Raw genomic sequence first — 18,572 nt, 5'->3', positions numbered from 1 at the left:
ATACCTCAGTTTCCTCGTCAGTAAAAGCACACATTCCATTGGTTGGAACGCATGTAGCCAATGGTAACACTATCAGATCAGGGGGCTTGATAACTAAGGGGGTTATTTTTCTCACACAACATTGGTCCTGAGTCCTGACTTTGGTGGTTCTGGGATGTTCGAGAAGCTCAGTAGGTCAGCTCTGTGTCAACAGCTCCGTGATTCGTACCTCCCGACAAGATGGCAGCCCAGCTCCAAGCATCATGTCTTCACGGAAGTGTGTTCCAAGATGGGAAGAAAAGGCTGGTGGAGTGGGTCTCTACCTCCAGAGTCACTTTTTCTGTCAAGAGGAAATTATCTCCCAGAGGCCCCCAACAGACCATCCCATCATAAGTCCCATAATGCCAGAACCAGAAATGCCAACAATACAAACCCACACCCTCTGCAGTCACAAAAAAAGACCCTAGGATGAGGGCTCAGGCCCACCGGTAGTTGTAAAAAGCATCTCGCTGGTACACTAAAGCCACTTTACAAGCTGCTAAATGAGTAGTGAGAAAGGAACAGGAATCAGCAGAGACTCCTCTGGAGGCGAGTAGGCTGAGAGCAAGTGGAGAAAGGTGTGTGGGTCAAGCAGTCTCAAGCGAGAACAGGGCGGACGTAGACATGGAAAAGGACATTGGAAGGGCAAAGAAACAGGCTTGGGAGCACAGCCTTGGCCATGAGAGAAGAATGGGGAGGACGGGACGGGTGATAAGGCTGAGAGTGTGGATGGGGCCACGGGACGACCCACCAGCAGGCATATCCCGCCTCCCGCTGATGCACATCTCAGAGGGGCTCCCTGTGTGTGCTTCCCTGAGAAGTGGGGGAGACTCTTCTGGACTGATGCACCGTTCACCTTCGTCTTGTCAGGCGAGACCCACCCTCTCAGGAGGACCAGTCGCCATCCGGCCTCCAGCTGGGCCATATGGGGTGGGTTTTAGACGTCGAAGGAGAGCATGTGCAGGATGCGGCTTACAACCGTGCCGTAGACACATCTCTCCTTGGGTTTTGAAACTCTTCTTTCCAGCTTTCCCGAAGAAATTAGATGATTTCATCTGGTGTAACATCTTTGAAGGACTCTGGATTTGCTTTTTTTTAAAAACAACCAAACTGGAATGCCGTGTCCCTTAAGCACCTGTTTTAGCTGTCACAGATTTTGAAAATCCATTTAAATGAAATTGTACTGTGCTTACCATGTAGTCCTGTACTTTCCTGATCTCCAGTGTTTGTCAGACAAGATCACATGCTCTTGAGGACAGGAACAGTGGCCAGCGAGACACTGTGTTCTTGCCACCTGGCCCAGGACCTGGTACCTCTTGTACGCATGTGTTTACGTACTCCACTCAGCAGCTTCCGTACCACGAACCTTCCCTCCAACTATTCGTCCCTCCCAAAGACATTTGCTAAGTAGGGACCACGCCCTGTACCAAGCACCCACAAACAGAAAGCAGCCTTCAACGTGAGCAAGACAGTTTCAATATTGATGTTCCTCGCGTCCCCAGCCTCTTCTGTCCTTGGAAAGCATCAAGGACCAACAGCCTCCGTTATCACTTTTTGTGATGACCATCCCTACACCCACCATCTGTAAGACGAGAGGAACGCCTGAGCCTCCAAACCGTATACTGCCCAAACCAACTGGACAGCGAAACAGTGTCCCCAAGGCAACTCAGAGCCCTTTTCCAAAATCAAATTCATCTTCCTTCAGCAAACACTTTCTCTTCTGTTGTTCCTTGTCTTGGCAAGTAGCAACATTCCCCAGCCATCGGCCTTGAGTCAGAAAGCAAGCCTTGACCTTTCCCTCTGCCCCAGGCCCCAGTCCACTCTCTCACAACTGCTAGTTGTGCCCCCGGGTCCTTGGCACGGTGGGTGACACCAGGGGCTCCTCAGGCAGACTCCGGACCCAGATCCCATCCGGGCCTCCGATGGTGGGCTGACTTCAGTGTTTTTAACCTCCACAAGCCTCACCCCCACTCTTACCTGCAAAAGGAGGACAACCGCGGTACCTGGGTGAGGATTAAGTGAAACTGTGTGTGGAGTTATTAGCCAAAGGCCAGGCATGCCATCAGCAAATGTCCTCCGTACTGCCGCAGCTGCCACTCAGGTCCCCGAATCATCGTCACAGACTCCCGCCCGTCTCCCCGCTTCTAAAATGTCCTGCCCCTTCCAGGCCAGGGAGGAAAAGTTGTCCAAAAACCCTGAGGCCTTGGGCAAGTCATGTCCTTTTTGGGGGACTCAGTTTCTTGACCTATAAAATGGGTACTAAGGAGATTAGTCCTTGATGCATGGGCATACCGTACGTGGGTGCAGAATCCGTACACAGTAGGTGATGACAACATGCTGATCGTCGTCAAACACCACATGTTTGATTTCCCTCTGCCACCCCCACCCAGGTCCTGGCAGCGCATCACGAGGGGCCCACCGTCCCCAACCCCTCATGTGTTTTGCCTCCCAGATTGTCTCCTTAAAAATAGATTTATGGAGGCGCCTGGGTGGCTTGACACCCCTGCTCGGTGAAGCGTCTGCCTTCGGCTCAGGTCACGGTCCCAGGATCCTGGGATCGAGCCCAATGTCGGACTCCCTGCTCAGTGGGAAGCTTGCTTCTCCCTCCCCGTGCTTGTGCTCTCTCTCTCTCCCTCTCTCTCTCTCAAATAAAATAAATGAAATCTTAAGAAAAATAGATTTATATTCCCGAATTTCTGGGGTAACAGGGTTGCCGATACTTACAACAGGTGGTGAGTCTGGCAGCGGGAGCAGGGGGAAAGGAAGGCAGGTGTGATGGGGAGCAGAGCAGCAGGTGCTGTTTTTAGGGTTCATCCTCAAAAGGAAATAAGAAACTGCCCTCTGGTCAGCTGTGTGGGTGGGGGCAGGAAGCTGAGGCACGGGGGTGGGGGGGACATCAGCTCCACCGCCGGCCACTCCTCGTGCATGAACTCACTGAATACTGCCGACAGCGCCCACCCCCCCACCCCCCCCCCCCCGCCCACAGTAAGTACTTTTATCCCCGTTTTATGGAGGAGGAGACTGGAGCACAGAGACATTAAGGAAGTTGCCCAGGGTCACACAGCTGGAGAGTGGCAGAGCTAAGTCAAACCCCAGCCATGCAATTGGAGCCCGGGACCCCTACTCTGTACCAGCCTCAAAGGGGCCTGCCGGGTTCTGACACGGGGCAGGCCCCAGCCCCTTGGCTGGAAGGCGTGGAAGCAACACAGGAGCCCCCATATCAGCACAGGGCCGAGCATGTTACCAACCAGGATCCCGGCCTGTCCTCCATCCAACGTGGTGCCCCCCACTTTGTTCCTCTCGGAATGACAGACTGGAAGGCAAATTCCTTCCATCCCAACACTACACCTCCTCCAACAAACAGAATGCATTTTATCTATGTAATTATTCGATCACATTCTTCTGTCTCCGAGGAATTTCAGCAACCAAGTTCTTCCCTACAAGATCTCCGGCAGAGGGCTTTCCGGGCCAACCTCACCTATGGAGTCTCTAGCTTCTGGCACAGAAGAAAAGAAAGTTTCATTAGCTTTATTTACTTCTCCTGACATAATTGGCCAGCTTAGTATGGACGCTGATGTCACGTCTAATTAGCGGCGGCCTCTGCCCTCCTGGTCGCTGTACCCCGTCTGGCTTGTTTGTGTGGATGGAGCAGTTTCATAGGGAGCATCTTTACGAACTAGCCCTCCCATGGAGATGTTCTAATTATCGTTCAAGGAAACGAGCTTTCTGATGTTGTGCAGACAGTTCAGCAACATCTTCCCAACAGGGCTGATAATTATAACACCGTTTTGGTGCAAGATGGGCATTTCTAAAAGTGACAACACTACATCCTAGGGATCTGGAAATTTGGAACGCAGCTCTGCTGCCCTCTGTCCTGGACCCCTCGCCGTTCTTGGCCACCGTTGGGTTCTTCACAGGCCCTGAGGCTGTTTGTTTGCATTGGGATGAATTTTGCCAAGCTGCAGAAATTATGGTTGAACCGCTAGTGCAATCATTATGCCCCCAAGCACCACTTATTGTCAGGAAATCAAACCCAGCAGAAAGCGAATCGGTTCAGTACCTAAAGGATTAGAGCAGGTACAAATAATAATTGATTCTGATAAATTTCACGATGTGCTTTTGTTTCAAAAGGAGAAAGAGTAGGGGAATAATTTGATCTCCCCAGTGGCAGGATTCCACTGAGCGTTGGAGAAGTAAAGATTTTTAACAAAATTAATTACAGTCTGAAAATGTCTGTCTGGCAACAAAGCATGTTATCCAGCCCCAGGGAATCTGTTCAGAGAGAAGCCATGCACTGTCAGAGGACCAAAAGGCACATTCCAAGTTTTCTTAATTGCTGTAATGTCATTGCCTTTTTGACTCTTGTCTTTGTCTCCTGCCCTTCCATAGCCCATCCCTGCCATCATTTTTGTACCTCCTCTCCCTCTCCCTGTCCATATTTTTTGTCAAAGCCCCTGGTGCTCCTGTTTCTCTTAAGTAAATCTGCCTACATTTTCAACCACTTTTGGGGGTTCAGACCCCCCCATCCCCTCGGCCACAGCTGACCAAGCAGGACCTGGCTTTGCCTGCAGCTCCCTCTTAGCCTACGCTGTCCCCTCCCCTCTGGTTCCAGTGGCTTCAATTCCCACAGCTGAGACCAGTGTGCCCCCAGTTACCCACTTTGCTCCAACCCCCCTGCTCCTACGTGGCCTTTCCCTCATTCATTGCACAAATTCTTGGCCACACGCTCTGTTCCAGATACCTGCCTCATGGTTCATTGTCAGTGAAATCATCTGCCAATCTTCTGGCGACCCATCCCTCTTTTATGGAAAACTCTGGGACCTTATTAATAGGCCTTCTTGTCCACCCCAAGTGTGACCTTCATCCAGGGTGACTTCATGGCCCAGTGAACCACCCACCTGCCACTAGCACCTGTCACTTACCCTGTACAGCATCCACTGCCCCTTCTGATTTTACTTGGTGGGGTCTCCTCTCCCCTACTTTAGGTTATGTTGTTCAGGTGGGGTTAGTCCCAGTCCTAAGCTTTGCCCGTGGTGGAAGCAGGAGCACCACGGTTGTGGTGCCAGGGCACTAGACAAGGCCACACGACCCAGATCAGATCACGGAGATATAATCCCAGGACTCCTGCTGGAATTACTAGGAGGAGAGGCTCTTTCTGCTGGAGGCTTCACCTGTGACAGAACCTACCAGCAATGAAACATCATAAAGCAGCCCAGAGCAGAGAAACACAGGGACGGGTAGAGAGAACAAGAAAGAAGACCGAAGAAACCAAAAATGAGCTCCTGGATCCAGCTATGCCTGAAACCAGCTGATGCCTGGGGTCAGTCAGTGCCTGGCTGCTCAGTTAAATGAGCCAGCAGCTCCCTTCTTTGCTTAAGTCTGTTTCCTATTATTTACAAACCAAAAGAGACCTGATTGAGATACCATCCCACAAGCAGGCCTCAACTCCCTTTGCCTTCTGCATTCTAACTCTGCAGTTTGTTCCCATAAACCAGAGCTGGAGGCTGAAGGCTGGGATTACAAGCACTGCAAGGGAGTAACGCATCTTGACCAGTCAGAAGGCCACGTAGACTCACAGGAGAGTTACCAGGACTTCAGGATGAACCTGTCTGGGAGGACGAGCCAGCGGTTCCTGGATGCACATTGGCGATGCTCAATTAATTCTGCGAATATTTACTGATGGCCCACGACTCTCCCAGGCCCACGTCCAGGTCCAGGCTATACCAGAAGAAAAGTAAGATGGAATCCCGGCCCTGAATGTTTATCACGTCAAGTCCACTGGCTTGTATGTCTGACCAAAACCCTCATGTCATGCAACAGTTGCTGAAGTGCCTCCCCGTCCTCCTCAAGCACTAAAAAGAGATAAAAGTCCGCAGGTCCTTTAATTACGCCACAAGGTTGCCGGTCAGGTGGCCTTTGCTCTGCCAAATACAATAGGCACTCTTATATTTCTCAAAATCTATGCCATTTACAGCTTTGAACCGTTGCCCTGGCTCATAATAAGCTATTTGATAGCACAATAACATTCCTCCATCTGGGGAGAGCTGGATGGATTAGGCAGGCAGTTGAGTTTCAAGAGATGTGTAGGTACGAAAAGGAAAACCTCAGCATTGTGCTGTGGACTGAATGCCTGTATCTCCCCCACATTCACATGTTGGGAGCTCCAACATGCAAAGTGGCGTCATGCGGAGGTGGGGCCTTTGGTAGGTGATCGAGTCATCTGGGAACCAGTAAGAAGAGCGCCCTCACCAGGAGACCAACCACGCTGGCATCCTGATCTCGGACTTCCAACCTCCAGAACTCTAAGGAACTAAATTTGTTGTCTGAGTCGTTGACTCCAAGGTGTTTTCTATGGCAGCCCAAGCTGACCAACGTATGCTGTGATTAAAAAAATATATACATATATATTGATTTGAATCCAAAAACGTTATATCAAGAGAATAAGCCTTGCACAAAGGAGTATGTGTTGTGCATACACTTTATTATTCCATGGGTATGGAATTGGAAAACAGGCAAAAACGAATCTAGAAGGCAGAATAATATTGCAACAATAGTGCCTCTGGGGGTGGGGCCAGGAATTGACTGGGTTGGGGCAGGAGAGACTTTTCTGTGGATAATGATGTTCCCTGTCTTGATAGGGCTTTAGATCACACAGGTGTGTATATCTGTCAGAGCTCAGGGAATGTACAATCAAGATCTGTGCACTCCCCTGTATGTAGATCGTACACCACAAGAGGTAAAGACTGCACACAAACATTGGACTCGAGTTAATGGTAGGCATGCCAAAGTATTTAGGGGTCAAGTATATGAAGTAGGTAACGCCTGAAATTCACTTTGAAACGTAACAAAAATAAGATGTGTCAGTGGATGGGTAAAGGAATGAACGGGTGAGCAGCGGGGTGATAGGAAAGATAGAATCGAGGTGGTGGGTAGGTTTCCAACCTTTCATTATATTTGAAATTTGTCATTTAAAAATATTACGAAGGGGTGCATGGGTGGCTCAGTCGGTTAAGCATCTGCCTTTGGCTCAGGTTATGATCCCGGGGTCTCCTGCTCAGTGGAGAGACTGTTTCTCCCTCTCCCTCTGTCCCTCGCTCTCACTCATGCCCTCTCTCTCTGTCTCTCAAATAAATAAATTTTTAAAAATAAAAATATTAGGAAAAAGATAACAGAATTCAACAATCACTTTTACCCCAATTAAGAAACTTACCAGCCGGGGGCACCTGGGTGGCTCAGTGGGTTAAACCTCTGCCTTCAGCTCAGGTCATGATCTCGGGTCCTGGGATCGAGCCCCACATCAGGCTCTCTGCTCAGCAGGGAGCCTGCTTTCCTCTCTCTCTCTCTCTCTCTCTCTCTCTCTCTCTGCCTGCCTCTCTGCCTACTTGTGATCTCTGTCTGTCAAATGAATAAATAAAATCTTTAAAAAAAAAAAAAAAGAAAAGAAACTTACCAGCCGTCGGTAGGTACGTGTGGAGCGGCAGGCTCTGTCCTCTGAACTTGACATTTAGATCTTACTTCATTTTCCCTAGAATGCCATGCACGCATTGTTTTGTACTCTGGGTACAGGGACAGAAACAGGCTTTTGATGAAAATGTGTCCAGAGTCTACAGATGGCATATATCAGAGCAAGTATCGAAACCGCGAAGTCCAGAGTTGTCCGCACTCTGCTCTCCCACCGTGGACAGCTCTGGGAACTGGCTGCACTGAAATTGTACCAGCTTGCTCGCTGTCTTAGCTTGAGCTGCTGGAACCATAGGCTAGGGGACTTAAACAGTGATTTATTTCTGACGTTTCTGGAGGTCAGAAAGTCCATGGTTGAGGGGCTGTCAGATCTGGTATCCAGTGAGGGTCCCCTTCCTGGTTGGCAGTCAGCCGTCTGCTGGTGTCTCTCATGGCAGAGAACGGAGAGAGGAAGCAAGCTTTCTCCTGTCTCTTTATAAGGGCACTAGTCCCGTTCATGAGGGCTCCAACCTCGTGACCTCCTCACCTCCTAGTTTACACGTTGAGAAGATCACTCTGGCTCAGGTTGGAGAACGTTTTGGAGGGGAGCCCAAACGCCTATGGGGCCGCCCCTCTGGTGTGTTGGGACCACGGTTCTAACTTTGGCAGAGGATGAGGGCTTGGACTGAGGCAGTGACAGCAGCAGGTGACAGAAACGTGGTGAGCCAGGTCAAGAGTTGTATGTCACCAGTTCTTGGGACGCCATCAAAAATATTTTATTTTGCAAATAGGAAACAGGTCAGGAGGTGATGGGGCTTGTTCAAGGTAATTCAATCCTAGGAAAAAGCAGAAGGCAGGAGAACTGAGTTGTGGTCTGGGTTGTGGTCTGAATGATAAAGGAGACCCGAGAGGGGGCACCTGGTTGGCTCTGTTGGTTAAGCATCCGACTCTTGGTATCAACTCAGGTCATGATGTCGGGGTCGTGAGATCGAGCCCCCCATTAGGCTCCACCTGAGAATCTGCTTGAGGTTCTCTCCCTCTCCCCCGCCCCTCATTCATGCACTCTCTCTCCACCACCTTCTAAAATAAGTAAGTAAAATCTTAAAAAAAAAAAAAAAAAAAAGCCAGGGGCACCTGGGGTGGCTCAGTGAGTTGAAGCCTCTGCTTTCAGCTCAGGTCATGATCCCGGGGTCCTGGGATCGAGCCCTGCGTTGGGCTCTCTGCTCACCAGGGAGCCTGCTTCTTCCTCTCTCTCTGCCTACTTGTGATCTCTGTCTGTCAAATAAATAAATAAAATAAAAATTAAAAAAAAAAAAAAAACCAGAGAGGAAAGGGAAAGAAAATGATGATTAGAATATTAGGCTAAGATAAAAGTCACATGAAAAACACACAAGTGTTCAAACAAGATCAAAAGGTTACTGGTACGTTGAAGAATAGATAGTGTAATTATAAAGCTGTCTGAAATGCCAGCCAGGGTCAACCCCGTGCCCCATGCCTCCAGGCCTGCCGGGGATGCTGGGGAGGGCTCTAGGAAAGCTGCCAGTCTTCCTGACCCTCGGCTTCTGCTCCACACTCCCCTTCCCCCGCAGCAGAACCTGTGGATTCCTCTCCAAGACAACCACAGGCCTGTTGACAGCCTGTCCCACCTCTGCGGTCACATGGTGAAAGGTTATTTCCAGCATCCCACTCTTAGCTGCACATTAAGCCGAAGGGGTCCTTCCCTTTTCCATTGGTAATGACCCCTTGCCTCTGAAGAGGTGGCTTTTCGATGTTTTTCTTTAGAAAAAGAGAAGGTGACTCACATCTCAGAAGCCTGAAATCATTAATTTCAGGGCATGTAGATATGGGTGAGTACTTTCAAGTTAATCCTTCTAATCAATAGTCTCCACATTTATCGGGAAAGGAGCAGGTGGTAGGAGGTTTTAGAAGGAACACAGAGACCGGAGAGAAATATTTCCATTACATCCTGGGTTAGGCAGATCATTTAGTGGGTACTAAATTCTACTGAAGGTTTAGGGAAGAATACGTAATTCTGGAATGTTAAAGCTAGAAAGAGCCTCTAGGAAAATCAAGCGTACCCATGACCCACCATCACTGTCCTATCACACCCACACCAGACATCAGTAATCAATCACACCACTACTGCCCTCTGACCTGTCCCCGGAGACATGCCCCAGGCCCTCACTGTCCCTCTTGGTTGTCACCCTACGTCTGCATTGTCTTATGTAGCAAAATTTAAAATTAAATTAAAATACAGTTCTCATTCACATTAGCCACATGTCAGGCACTCAGTAGCAACACGTGGCCGGTGGCTACCCTATTGGATGGCACAGAATACAGCCTTTCAATCACTGCGGAAAGTTCCACCGGACAATACTCTCTAGATCACTGTTTCCCAAACGTCGGGCAATCAAGTGCCTGGGTGGGGCAGTCCGTTAAGTGACCTACTATTGGTTTCAGCCCCGGTCATGAGATTGAGCCCCACGTCAGGCTCTCTGTTCAGCGGGGAGTCTGCATCTCCTCCCCCTCTGCCCTCCACCCCGTGCTCTCGTGCTCTCTCTCAAATACATAATAAAGAGATATTTAATATGGGAATTGTGCATTACCAACGGAAATGGAAAGCCAGCAATGCTTACCATAAGAGAGGAGGTAACAGTAGATACAGCCACTCTGAAAGCCAAACAATGTAACTACACAGTGCATAGATACTGTTGCTTCCAGAATGTTCTGGCCCCAAAGACCAGCCTATGGTCTTTGACTTGCTAGTGATTCACCAGTTATCAGTGTTCACTGTGAGGCCCTCCCTCCCAGTCCTCTTGCTTGTAGGGGAGGTCCCGTGGCAGTTTGGGCCGATGGAAAGTGCAAAGCAGCAACCCATGGCATTTCTCCATGCAGCTCTGAAACCCTCAAGCCCTCCTCCTCCCCTCGTGCTGTCCTTCTCCCTCTGTCTGTCCGCTGCGGTAAGATACCTCTGGGGGCAGGCATGTAAGGAAGAGGCCTGGGGTTTGATGGCGCCAGTGGGCTGGACGGAGGTCGGGGGCCTGAATGACTGGGTGGAACAAAGAAGAAGCAAGGAACAAGCCCGTATTGAGTTAAGACAATAAGATTTTTTTTTTTTCTCTTCTTTCTCTTTTTTACTAAGTGTTCATTTAAATTCCAGTACCGTTAACATACAGTGTAACATTAGTGTCAGGCGTACAATACGGGACTCATCCCTTGCTGACGATCTACCCGGTCCTCATGGACAACAGGTGCACTCCCCCTTCATCCCCATCACCCCTTTCCCCCATCCCCCACCCCCCTCCCCTCTGGTGACCATCAGTGTGTTCTCTACACTTCAGAGTCTCTTTCGCGTATTTCTCTTCCCTTTTCCTTGGCTCATTTGTTTTGTCTCTAATATTCCACATATGAGTGAGATCATATGGTGTTTGCCTTTCTTTGACTTATTTCGATTAGCGTTATACCCTCTAGCTCCATCCCTGTTGTTGCAAATGTCAAGATTGCATCATTTTTTATGACTAATATTCCATTGTATATATATGCCACCTCTTCTTTACCCATTCATCTAGCCATGATGCTTGGGCTGCTTCCGTGTCTTGGCTATTGTAAGCAATGCTGTTAGAAACATAGGGGTGCATGTATCCCTTTGAATGAGAGTTTTCATATTTGCGGGGGGGCAAATACCCAGTAGTCTGGTTGCTAGGTCTTAAGGTAGTTCTATTATTAACATCTTGAGGCACCTCCGTACTATTCTCCAGAGTGGCTGCACCGGTCGGCATTCCCACCCACGGTGCACGAGGGCTCCCCTTTCCCTGCATCCTTGCCAACCCCTGTTGCTTCCCGAGTTATTGGCTTTTAGCCATTCCAATCGGTGGCTTTGACGTGCATTTCCCTGGTGATGAGTGATGCCGAGCTTCTCCTCGTGTCTGGGGGCCACCCGGACGCAAGACAGGAAGATTCTGGAATTGTTACTGCCGCTAGTCTTCCCGATCCTGACGACCCGACCACGTGTCCGGGGTTGACCACGTGTCCCGGGTTAGTGACGCGCCACACCTGGGTGTGAGTGGAAGAAGTGGTAAACAGTCACTTATCTTGGTAAGTGAGGTGGTTATGTCATGTCACACGTGAGTGCCACCTAAGATCATGAGATGTGGGACGAGAGAATATTTCCTGCCCCTGTGGCAGGACACGCCCCCTACCGTGGGGACAGCTGTCGTAAAAGAAACCTATTTCCACCCCTTACATAGTCCTACCCTTCTCGCTTTCCTAGAGGGACGGCTTGTGCCCAGATGGGAAGAGGTTTCCTAAAGCTTCAGCTACTTAGTTGCCAAACTGGGATTAGAGTCCGCAACTCCAGACTCCTGTTCCAGTGCTCTTCCACTGTCCCTGCTGGGCCTCGAGATCTCCTGCACCACCACACCCCTCCCCGCCAAAAAGAGAGAGAGAAACCAGTTCTTTGAGTAAGATTTTAGATGTTGAGCCCTTGTAAAGAAAAGGTTATTATTTTAGCTGTCTTCCTATATAAAATGGGCTTAGTGGGAACAGAGCATTGTCTAGGTTTAAAAGAAATGTGCGTTTAGCAGACTTATTCACTTGGCTGCGTGTGTCTTATGATGCCAGTGAATTTAAGGGATTGTGTTTTTTTTATCCGCTCTGGAAGCTGCTGATTAGGGAGCCTGTAAAAATGATTCAGTAGCTCGTCTTCAAAGATAGCTCTCGGGGACCCAGGCTGCTCAGTGTTCAGGACCCACAGACACCCCCTTCCCTTGACTTTGGGGTGGCCCTGGGACTCCTTTTAACCAAGGGAAATCAGGGAAGGACTGATGTCATGCTAGTTCTGAACCCAAAAGGCTTCAGAAGACCTGGCATCTTCCACTTGTATGAGTTTGGGATCCAGCTGCCGTGTAAAGAAACCCAAGTCCTGTGAGGAGACCCCGTGAGGCCCCGCCTTCCAGCCACCCCTCCAGGGCACCAGCCATAGGAGTGACGCCATCTTGGTCCCAGCTGCCACCCCCAGCCACCACCTGGTAGCAGCCTCCTATCACCCCAAGTGAGACCAGTCAAAGAACCGCCCAGCCGAGCAGGCTCCCCACAGACATGTGAAAGATAATATATGAATGCATTTTGCTGAGGAGGAAAATAAGGCAGAGACGTTCAGCAGAGTCTTTAAAAAACGTAACCGAGGTAGGAAGGCCCATTGGTATTCACAGGGGAGACCCATAGGGAACCATGTCATTCAAGGAGCCTCTGTGGGGAGGGTGGCATCTGCCGAGGCTGGCCAGGGTGGCAGCCTCCAGATCTTGTAGAGCCTTGTAGATCACATCAGTGACTGGACTAGGCATGGGCATGGGACCCAGCTCTGGCCAGCGAGATGGGACGTCCTGTGGGATGGAACTTTCACCCCATGGGCTCTGCGCTCACTCTGAGGAGGGCCAGGCCTGACCTGCCCGACGCCTGGCTGCTGTGGCAGAGCTCTGCCTGCACGCGAGAGCCACGCATCAGCAGCCCAGCCTCCCTGTTACCCCAGCCCACTGCTCCGTCCCTCTGTGCACGTTAATGGTGTCCTCTACAAAATCGGAGTCCCAGTAGCTACATCATCGGGTTAGAATAAACATTCAGGAAGGTAGTAAGTGTGGAAGCATTTTGAAAAATAACGATTAAATAACACGTGGTCCCCTTTTCCTGTTGGACTCTGAGTCACTCAAGAACAAAGATTCTTTGACCTTTGAAGACATTTTTAATCCCCCGTTCTTAGCCAAGGATTTGATATTGACTAGGGGGCTGGATGGATGTTTGTGAATGAAATAAATTGCTGATATCTGGGTGAGCTCTTAATATAGACTATCTCATTTAACACAGCCCCACGACATGCATAGCTATGATTATCAACCCCGTCTCAGAGATGAGGAAGGGAAGGCTCAGAGAAGTTGAGTAAGTTTCCCAAGGCCACACAGTAAGAGGTGAATACAGGCCTTGAACCCTGCTCTCTGCCCTCTGCACAGCCTCTCCCAAACACCGTTTCAACTGGCCATAGGCTGGGCTCCCAGGCCCAGAAGCCACTTCATAAACCCAGAAGGAGGAGGCCCCATAGCTGTGAGGTCAGTCGGGCCCCATGAAAGCCTGGGAAGAAGCTCAGAGGCCTGGGAGCCTGTGGATTGGACTGGAGCTTCCCAGCCTGCACGTCAGGAGCCCTGCTCTGCACATGCTCCGCACGCAGACCTCCGGCTGCCTCAGGGATGGGTGACAGGTGCATCTCAGCCCCGCCAGCCCACTGCAATGGGGAGGAGGTGTCAGGTCCCAGTAGCATCACCTGGAAATACCACGCAGGGCACAGACCACACCACACACGCTGCTGGTCGCTGCCACCCCCTGTAGTTAACATCTCATTAATGTTTATTTACTTCTCTGTTACTCAGTTCTTTTTTTTTTTTTTTAATGAACCAGGTAATACATCCACCAGGTAAAAATTTCAAATGGCATAAGAAAATATACAACAAAAAAACAGATCTTTTTGCCCCAGACCCTGGAGGCTCTCTCTCCACAAGCCACAACTGTTTTAACCATCTCTCTGTGTCCTTCCAAAGTGTTTCAGACATCTATAAACCTGCGAATGGACAGTGACCTCTAGTCCTTTAAACCGCACGCACACGCATTTTTTGTCCAGTGCTAAGGCCTTTGGGCATTTGGGCCAGCCCTTAGCATCACTCGATGTGAATCTGGCACATTCCCTTCACGGCTGCCCGGCCATCCATGGAATGGCCCCCGTCTCATGTTGATGGGTGTTTATGTCCTATTATTACAAGCAATGTTGAAGCGAGCTCTTTAGATCATCTGGCTTTGCTCTCTGAGCAGGATGTCCGCAGGAACCCGAGTCCTCCTCGTGGAAATGCTGGGTCCATGGCTACATGTAATTTTCATTTCAGCAGTTACCGCTTCCCTTTGTAAGGCCCCGGCTCGCTCTTCCCTTCAAATGTGGTAGTCTCTGGGGCAGACACCCCCACCCCAGGTAGACTCTCTCTTGGGACACAAATCATAAACCCAAATCTTGAGGATGGCTGGCCTTTAGCGGATTTTTTAAAATCATGTGGATGATATAACTAAGAAATGTTCATGTAAGTGATTGAAAAGACCTCCTCGTGTGAAGAGAGATGTTTATGATGTAATATTAAATGACAAATACAGAATACAAAGATGATTCCTTTTTTAGAAAAGATTTTTTATTTATATATTTGAGGGAGAGAGAGAGCACAAGCAGGGGGCAGGAGCAGAGGCAGAGGGAGAAGCAGGCTCCCTGCCGAGCAAGGAGCCCGATGCGGGACTCGATCCCAGGACGCTGGGATCATGACCTGAGCCGAAGGCAGCTGCTTAACCAACTGAGCCACCCAGGCGTCCCAATAAAATGTTTTTTAAAGAAAGAGAAACATGATCAAAGAACAAAAAAATAGGGAATTCATCCAAGAGTGAGCACTGCCGGTCTGGGTGGAGTGAATCAGAGAGTAGTTTCTTCTGTGTGCTTTGCTGTGTTTCCCAGCATTTCCTCCTCAGAAACTTGGATGTTGAGAAAATAGAGTGTCCTCCAAAAATCTAGACCGACCCTCCCTCCCACTCTCCCTCTCTCCCTCCTTCCTTCTGTGCTTGCTAACTCAGCCCACATTGAAGGAGACTGGAGATAACATTAAACTTGGTTTCAGCGCATCATTGCGGACTGGGTGTTTTCCCAGCAAAGAGCATGTTAAAACTTGAATAAGGTCTCTGGTTAAGAAGCATATGGGAGCTCTTTGTTGTAATTTGCAACTTTCCTGGAAACTGGAAACTTCAAGGCCTCATGGAACCAGCTCATCATCACCTTGGAGAGATAATAATGCTTTTCTGATGCTTGAATCCTAAGGCATCGTAATATGCCTCCTAGCACCTAAAAAAAAAAAAAAAAAAGTCAAATATCAGTTATCTCCAAACACCTTACAGGTGGAAGTCCCCACTGCCTCCTCCGTTAAAAAAAAAAATACTTATCAAAGTCAGCAAATTAATATTGATACAGTACTCTAATCTATATGGATCAGTTTTTCCCAAATGTCTTTTACATTTTTTTTTTTTAAAACAACAACAACAACAAAAAAAACCTCTTTCTCAATGGTTCAGGATCCAACAAGCCAGGATTACATACTGCCTTTGGTGGTCGTGTTTCTCTCATCTCCTTTCATCTAGAACGTTCCTCAGCTTCCCTTTGCCTTTCATGACCTTGACATTGACATTTTTGCAGAGTGCAGCTAATTATCGTGTAGCGTGTCCCTCAGTTTGGGTTTGCCTGAAGTTTCCTTGATATTAGATTCAGGTGATGCCTCTCGGGCAGGAAAGTCACAGATCGATCTTGGGGTTTTCTTTGCACATCAGACGGGGAGGCTCGGGTGCTGGCCTGTGTCATTCCCATGTCTTTAACTCCCACCGCTCAATTAAGATGATCCCCGCCGCGTTTCTCCACTTAAAGCGGCTATTTCTTCCCTTTGTCATCAAGGAGTCATTTGTGGGGAGTTATTTTTGAGACAAAGTGAATATCCTATTTCTCGTCAAACCTTCACACTTTAATTTTAGCTTCTACCGACACTGATGACAAGTATGACTGTTGTCAAATCTTACTGCCCGAGAAGTCCGGAAGCAAGTATGTATCAAAGGACTTTGACCTCCCAGTTATATTTCAAGGAAAATAATCTTAACGTGTCAGTTTCATCTCCACCGACCTGGAGGAGGGGGAGGAAGAAATCCCAAGGAAACAAGACAGGATGGGAACAAAGATTCAGGTGCAGAGATTTTCACAGCAACATCACTTACAAGAGCACCTACGTCAAGCAATAGGAGAAATCGATAGTGAGAAATGTGAAGCAGTCATTTAAAACAATGTTTCTGAAGTGTTCATTTTTTTCAAGAGGGATGAGATTAAGTAACCAAAGATAAACTATAACGCCTCGTTGGCCAAATGCACTTCAGCGTCCTGAGTTGGATCCTAGAACAGAAAACAGAGCACTGTGACAAATTCAGTGGTGAAATTCAAATGAAATCCATAGTTGAATTCATAGTAACGCACCAAAATTGAAGTCTTGGTTTTAATAAGTGTATATAGTACGTGAGATATGCACATTAGGGTGAAGTGGTCTGGGTTATACCGCAACTCTCTTTGCAGCTTCTCTGTAAATCCAGAATTGTTACAAAATAAAAAGTCCACTTAAAAAATTTGATTTGGGGGACGCCTGGGTGGTTCAGTTGGTGAAACCTCTGCCTTCAGTTCAGGTCATGATCCTGGGGTTTTGGGATTGAGCCCCACGTCGGGCTCCCTGCTCAGCAGAGAGCCTGCTTCTCCCGCTGCCCCTCACCCCGTTCGTGCTCCCTGCTCAGCAGAGAGCCTGCTTCTCCCGCTGCCCCTCACCCCGTTCGTGCTCTCTCTCTCTCTCTCTTCCAAATAAATAAAATCTTTAAAAAAAAATCTGACTTGGGAGTGATGGATCTGTTCATCGCCTTGAATGTGGTGATGTTTCACGACTGTATACGTGTCAAAACATATTAAGTTATATAAATTAAATACGTGCAGGTTATTGGATGTCATTTATGCCTTAATTAAGCTGCTTTTTTTTTTTTTAAGAAAAATTAGGGGCCCCTGGGTGGCTCAGTTATGTGTTCAACTTTTGATTTCACCCAGATCGTGAATCTCGGGGTCCTGGGGTCGAGCCCCGTGTTAGGCTCTGTGCTCGGCGAGGAGTGCTCTCTCCCTCTGCCCCTCCCCCCAGCTTATGTGCTCTCTCTCTCTCTCTCCTTAAAATACAAAAATAAATCTTTAAAAAGCACTTGATGAGCTCCCAATTGCGTTAAATACACGTATAGAAAAAGTGCTGGCTGCAACGTATCACGATGTCAATGGGTATTGGTTTCTGTCACTGGTGGGATTACAGGTGATGATCATTTTGATGTTTATAATTTGCAATAAATTTTTATGGCTTCTCAACGCCTTATAATGGCCACGCAAGAGTTGAATAAACGGGGTGGGGGAGATGGTATTTTTAAATGGGGCGACTCGTCATCATAAAGCTTTGCTTCCGTGTCTGAAGTGTCTGGCTCAGAGTGAGAGCGGAGCGTGGTCCGGGCCTCAGCTCGTTAAGAGGACGCAGGTGCGGAAAGAGGCAGAACCCCCCCCCGACACAGCTGAGGCCCCTCAGATGCCCTGATAATAAGGAAGCCTTGAAAATACACACCTAGCCATCCAGATCCAGGAGCAGCGGTCCTCAGACTTGCCTTCCTGAGTGTCTGTCTGTGTCTATGTGTGTGTGTGTGTCTGGGTGTGAGTACACAAAGGCACCTGCTAGAGTTTGCTTATGAAAAGCAGATCCCCAGACCCCCACCCACGCCAGCTGTGACTCGTGGTGCTGGGGTGGGGCCGCATTGGGTGAGTCTGACCAGGTGCAGGAGATCGAGGCTCCCCCCACCCCCAGGTCCCAAGGGGCCCTTAGCGAGTCTGCCCAAGGCTCTGCCTGGGGTCGTCAGCTGCAACCATGTTAACCCGCCAGCCTTCGAGCGCCGCTGCTCCCCACCTAGACCCTCTCCGGCCCTCCTGCAGATCCGCGAGGACGTCCCCGGGAACCAGGGAGGTGAGTGGCGTCTTTCTTCTCTCTTTCGTCGGCTTCAGACCAGCCTTGGACCAGGCCTCTGAGGCTTCGCTCAACTCTGGGGAGTCCCCTTGCTGCTGGATTTGGGGAGGGGAGGGGGTTAGCTGAGCCTGACCGGAGAAGCGTGGAGGCAGAATGGCCGGGGGCGGGGGGGGGGGGGGGACAGAGGCTGGGCTCGTGGGGGGATGGGGCAGCGTGCACAGGAGCCCCTGTGAGGGCTGCAGGGACAGACAGCGTCGCTAGGTGACGGGGGAAGGACCGGCTGCCGGGTGCTGGACAAAGTTTTGTAAAAATGGCTGGTTGCACCTTTGAGATCCTCTTTTTGGAGAGCGAGGACCGAGGCTTGGGTAGGAGATGCCCGTGCCAGGAGCAGCCACCAGCAACCCGGTCATAACTCCGCCCAGGAGACACAGGTGTCCATGTCCTAGCTCCAGTGGCACGAGGACCCAGGAACTGTGGTGGTCT

This window comes from Lutra lutra, chromosome 18, assembly GCF_902655055.1.
Source record: "Lutra lutra chromosome 18, mLutLut1.2, whole genome shotgun sequence".
NCBI lineage: Eukaryota > Metazoa > Chordata > Mammalia > Carnivora > Mustelidae > Lutra > Lutra lutra.
The sequence above is the reverse complement of the archived record's forward strand: the minus strand, read 5'-3'. Positions refer to the sequence as shown.